The sequence below is a fragment of the Perognathus longimembris genome, unplaced genomic scaffold (genome assembly GCF_023159225.1).
Source record: "Perognathus longimembris pacificus isolate PPM17 unplaced genomic scaffold, ASM2315922v1 HiC_scaffold_5069, whole genome shotgun sequence".
Taxonomy (NCBI): Eukaryota; Metazoa; Chordata; class Mammalia; order Rodentia; family Heteromyidae; genus Perognathus; species Perognathus longimembris.
In genome coordinates, this window is record NW_025960455.1 from 354,333 (window position 1) to 360,332 (window position 6,000).

Consider the following 6,000-nt stretch of genomic DNA (forward strand, 5'->3'; position numbering starts at 1 on the left):
AAAGTAATTTGCCCATTATACTTATAGTTGGGAAGTAAATCTTACATTCTGACATATGTATTTTGAAGTACCGTGACACACACTCTGTTGGACATTCTTTTGTTTGTTTGTTTGTTTTTGTTTTTTTGCCAGTCCTGGGCCTTGGACTCAGGGCCTGAGCACCATCTCTGGCTTCTTCCCGCTCAAGGCTAGCACTCTGCTACCTGAGCCACAGCGCACCTTCTGGCCGTTTTCCATATACGTGGTGCTGGGGAATCGAACCGAGAGCTTCATGTGTAGGAGGCAAGCGCTCTTGCCACTAGGCCACATTCCAAGCCCCTGTTGGACATTATTAATCAACCTCTCTCAAATCTTGTATCTAAAAAGAAAGAATTGTGAAAGATGTGATGTGCACTTCCTCTCCTTATTCCAACATGATTCCCTGCCTTGCTAAATGTAAAACTGTATCACTATTTTCTTAAAAGACAGACATTAAAAACATTTTGAAATTTTTTGTGGGAAATATGTTACAATGTAGTACAAAACAGAGCCTTGCAAATTCATGACATTCACTAGTCTCCAAAACTTTAATTACAATAAAATTGTAATAAAGATTTGCCAAGAGGAAGGGCCCTGTGGCTCAAGTGTTAGAGATCTAGCCTTGAGCTGAAGAACTCTTGGATGGTGACTAGGCCCAGAGTTCAATCCCCACAGGCAACAACAACAAAAGAAAGATTTTCCAAGAATGTTTTGTTCAGATGTAGTGATTATTGGAATGAACCTATAACTTTCAAATCTAGTTTAAACCTAGGGAAAAAACACCCTTGAGTTTATGGTCTAAGTTTGGGTAAATAATTTACACTGAATTGGAAACATAAGGAATTTGCATCTTATGTTTTCTTAAAGAATGAAACACAGGAGACTTCCGGGAAGACGGCGGAGAAGCAGCAGAGCCCTAGCTGAGCTTTCTCTGACATCGCAGTTTTCTCACCCCATAGAAACTTTTACTCCTAGAAAGACAGCCGGAGTACGTTCTAACAGTACAGGGATTCTGACCAGGAAGGAAAAATCGATTTTGCTCGTCTGAAAACACAGATGTGAGCTCCAGGCAGCATCCCGCCGCCGCGCCAGTGCCGGCGCCAGCACAGCACCTGGCACAGCAATCCGCACTCTGTGCGGCTAAAGCACACACCATAGACCAGGGAGAAATCCTCCAGACAGCGGCTGAGCACGGACAATCTGAAATCGCAGAGAAAGCGTGAGTACCCCATGAAAGATAATCTCACTCGTGCCCACAGAGCAGCTTCTGGAAGGCAGCCATTTCCCCACTGCCATAGAAAAGTGCCATCTTTGCCACTGGCATAGGGTCAGACCAGATTGGAACTAAAGCGGGCCTAGGGAAAGCAAGGTCAAAGGAGCCATCTTTGAAAAGGGCAAGAGGGCCTGACCAGTGAGAGCCAGCTCCGCCCTAGAGAATGCCCCCTGCCCTGGCAGAGGCAAGTCCTGGGCCTCGGCTTAGCCAGAGGTGCCCCGCCCTGCCCACCGGAATTTCTAAATTTAAAGCAATAGCGGCGAGCAGCTACCAGCGGCAAGGAAACACCAGACAGTTCCTGAGACAGTTAAAAGGTCCCATCACAGAGGAAGCCCAATTCCCAGCCTGAAATGGAGCTGCATTCCATAGCCACCTCTGCCAAGGAAACCGCCCTGCCCAGGAGGGAGCAGACTCCCCCTGGCCAGCAACTCTCATCTGGGTAAAACAGGCCAGAGGTGCCCAGCCCTTCTGAGTCCACAGCCTATTCAAAGCCAGGCGTCAAAGGCAGCGGTCCCACAGCAGAAAGAGGAGCCATGGTTCCTGAGACTGCTCACATCACCATCTACAGAGGACGCCCAAGGCCTACCTGCAAGCTGTGCGAACCACATCGACCCAGGATTGCACCAGCAGGGGAGAAGGGTCAGAACAGATCTACCCCCTGCAAACTGAAATCAAGTCAAACCAGCCAATTAGGAAAATAGACTGCAGACCATTGCACAGAAACCAGAGACTGGAGAAAGACCATGCAAACAAGGAGGACTCCATTTTGTTTTCCTTTACAAACATTTTTTTTTTATTAATTGAACATAATTTTTTTTACAAGGTGTTGTGCAAAGAGGGTGCAGTTACATAGTAGGGCAGTGTGTACATTTCTTGTGATATCTTACAGCCTGTTTTTCCATCCCTTGTCTAGGTCAGGTAGACACATGCAATATACAATGTATCAAGCACATATACAGTGTTCACAGACTTGGTCTCTACTGTCTCTCCGTCTCCCTTTGTTAACAGTCATATATCAGGGAGATCATGCCCCTTTGTTTTCTGTGTTCGAGGTTTGTCTCACTCAACATTATTTGTTCGAGTTCTGACCATTTCCCTGCGAATAACAATATTTCACCATTCCTAATCGCTATGTAGTATTCCATTGTATATAAATACCATATTTTTTGGATCCATTCGTCTGTGGAGGGGCATCTGGGTTGTTTCCATATTTTGGCTATTGTGAATTGTGCCGCTATAAACATGGAAGTACAAATGTCTTTTTGATATCTTGGGTTTTGCTGTTTAGGATAGATGCCTAGGAGTGGTATGGCTGGGTCATAGGGTAGGTCTATATTGAGCTTTTTGAGAAACCTCCATACTGTTCTCCAAAGTGGTTGTACTAATTTGCACTCCCACCAACAATGGAGAAGGGTTCCTCTTTCCCCACAGCGCCTCCAGCATTTGTTGTTTCCTGAGTTCAGAGTATAGGCCATTCTAACTGTGGTGAGGTGGTATCTCAGGGTTGTTTTTATTTGCATTTCCGTTACTAGCAGGGATGTTGAGCATTTCCTCATGTGTTTCTTTGCCATTTTTATATCTTCTCTTGTGAAGTCTCTCTTTAGCTCTTTTGCCCATTTCCTAATAGGTTTATTGGGCTTGAAGGGGCTTAGTTTTTTGAGTTCTCTGTAGATGACCGATATCAGGCCTTTGTCTGTTGCTGTGCTGGTAAATATCCTTTCCCATATCGTTGGCTGTCTTTCTATTTTGGTGGCTATGACCTTAGCTGTGCAGAAACTTTTTAATTGGTAGTAGTCCCATTTGTTGAGTCTTTCCCCTATTTGTTGTGCCCCTAGGACTCTATTCAGGAAGTTCCTTCCTGTGCCTATAAGTTCTAGTGTCTTTCCTACTCTGTCCTTCAGTAGTTTCAAGGATTCAGGTCTGATGTTGAGGTCCTTGATCCATTTTGAGTTGATCTTGGTGCATGGTGATAGGCTTGGGTCTACTTTGAGTTTTCTGCATATGGCTGCCCAGTTCTCCCAGCACCAGTAGTTGAAGAGGCTATGTTTATTCCATTGTATGTCTTTAGCTCCTTTGTCGAATATCAGTTGGCTGTAAGAGTGCGGTTTTATTACTGGGTCTTCAATTCTAATCCACTGGTCTTCCGATCTGTTTTTATACCAATACCATGCTGTTTTTGTTATGATGGTCTTGTAGTAGAGCTTGAAGTCTGGTATTGTGATACCTCCTGCACTATTTTTTTGCCTAGAATTACTTTGGCTATTCTAGGTTTTTTGCTGTTCCATATGAATTTATGGATTGGTTTCTCTATTTCAGTGAAGAATGTGGCTGGGACTTTGATAGTTATTGCATTGAATTTGTATAACAATTTGGGCAATATGGCCATTTTCACTATATTGATTCTGCCTACCCATGAGCATGGGAGGTCTTTCCATCTCCTTGTGTCTTCTTTGATTTCCCTTATTAGATTTTTGTAGTTTTCATTGAATAGGTCCATCACGTCCTTGGTTAAGTTGATCCCTAGGTACTTTATTCTTTTTTTGGCTACTGTAAATGGAATTGTTTCCATAATTTCCTTTTCTGTTTGTCTATTGCTGGTGTACAGAAAAGCTGCTGACTTTTGTGGATTGATTTTGTATCCTGCTACTTTGCCAAATTGGTTTATTAGGTGTAGAAGTTTGGGTACTGAGTTTTTGGGGTCCTTCAGATATAAGATCATGTTGTCTGCGAATAGGGATAACTTGATTTCTTCCTTGCCGATGTGGATCCCTTTGATGTCCTCCTCTTGCCTTATTGCTATGGCTAGGGATTCCAGCACTATGTTGAACAGAAGTGGGGAGAGTGGGCATCCTTGTCTTGTTCCTGAGTTTAGGGGGAATGATTTAAGTTTCTCTCCATTTAATATGATATTAGCAGTTGTTCTGTTGTATATGGCTTTTATTGTTTTGAGGAATGTTCCATCTATTCCTGTTCTCTCCAAAGCTTTTAATAGGTATGGATGTTGTATTTTGTCAAAGGCTTTTTGGGCATCGACTGAGATAACAATGAAATTCTTAATTTTTGATCTGTTTATGTGGTGAATTACGTTGATTGATTTATGGATGTTGAACTTTAAACTTTAAAAAAATATTTTTTTTTAATTTTTTCACTTCAGAAACGTCGTTGGTTTTTCTTGTTTATTTGTTTTCCATTTTTACCGGTTGTTTTATCAAGGTTTTTCTTTTTGTTTGTTTGTTTGGGTTATTCCTTTTCTGGTTTTATTACTTTTTATTTTATTTTTCTTTTTAAAATAATTTTTTTCTGTTTTGTACATCTGTCTTCCAGTATTTTTACTTTATTTCTCTCTTTGCATTCTCTTTCTTTAAAAATTACTTTCCTATGAATAACGCCTCCACTCTTTTCAGCTAACTCTCAATTGTCTATCATTTTAACCTTGTTCTTTCTACTGATTCTACTCTTCTCCACATTTCCACGTCACTGAAACTAAACCAAAATCACCCCCCCCAATACATTTTACTCTATTATCTTTACTACCTTAAACTTACCTTCCTGACATAATGCCTGGACCTCCAGGTTCCAATGACTCCCAGTTATTGGCTAGAGAATATCCCAGCTTAATAGGAATGAATCAAATGAGTCCATAAGAAAGCCAGTCCTAAAAGAACTTAATATAAAAACAATTATTGCTTATAGGCTAGTAACAGTAAATAAGTAACGACTGAATACAGGGCCCAGGATCGGTTGTTATATTGAAATTGTATTCTTTAGGAACACCAAATCTAATTTTATAGACAGGTATACAAGGTATCTGTATATAATTGTGAACTTGGAAGATTTACACAACAGTGCTAGGTAAGGGCTACTTTGGGTATTGAACGGTGCTCAAAGGTGCTGAAGCAGAAGATCGAATCTCAAGAGCTGAAGATTCCTTAGATTCTATGGAGAAAGATAAAAAAAAATACAAATCCAGTCCAATCAACAAAACAGATCGCTACAGGAGATTCAAGACACGATCAGGAAGCCCAATTTAAGAAAAAATCGGTATTGAGGAAAGCTTGGAGAAAGAAGTTAATGGGATAGGCAACCTATTTAACAGAATATTAGTTGAAATTCCCAACTATCCAGAAGGAAAGGCCTATACAGATACAAGAAGCATTTAGAACCCCAAACTGACAAGACCAGAATAGGACATCCCCCTGGCACAATCAGCAATCAGAATTACCCCAAACTTCTCAGCACAGACCATGAAAGCAAGGAGAGCCTGGAATGAAGTATACCAAACACTAAATAAAAATAACTACCAAGCAAGAATTCTGTACCCAGCCAAACTCTCATTCATAGCCGAAGGTCAAATAAAAATCTTCCACAGTAAGGAAAAACTGAAAGATTATATCTCCACCAGACCAGCTTTACAGAAAATCCTCAAAGATGTACTATACAGGGAAAATAATCAAGATCCCAATACAGACAGAGAAATGATCCCTAAATAGTAAACATCAGATCAAGAAATGGGAAGACACAGCTTTAAACAAGATAGTGATAAGGAAAGGATCAAACGATCATCTCTCAATCCTAAGTCTCAACATTAATGGACTTAATTCCCCAATCAAACGACATAGGCTCATAATCAAAAATCAAGATCCATCTTTCTGCTTCCTCCAAGCGACACATCTATCCAGCAAAAGTAAACGTCTTCTAAAAGTGAAAGG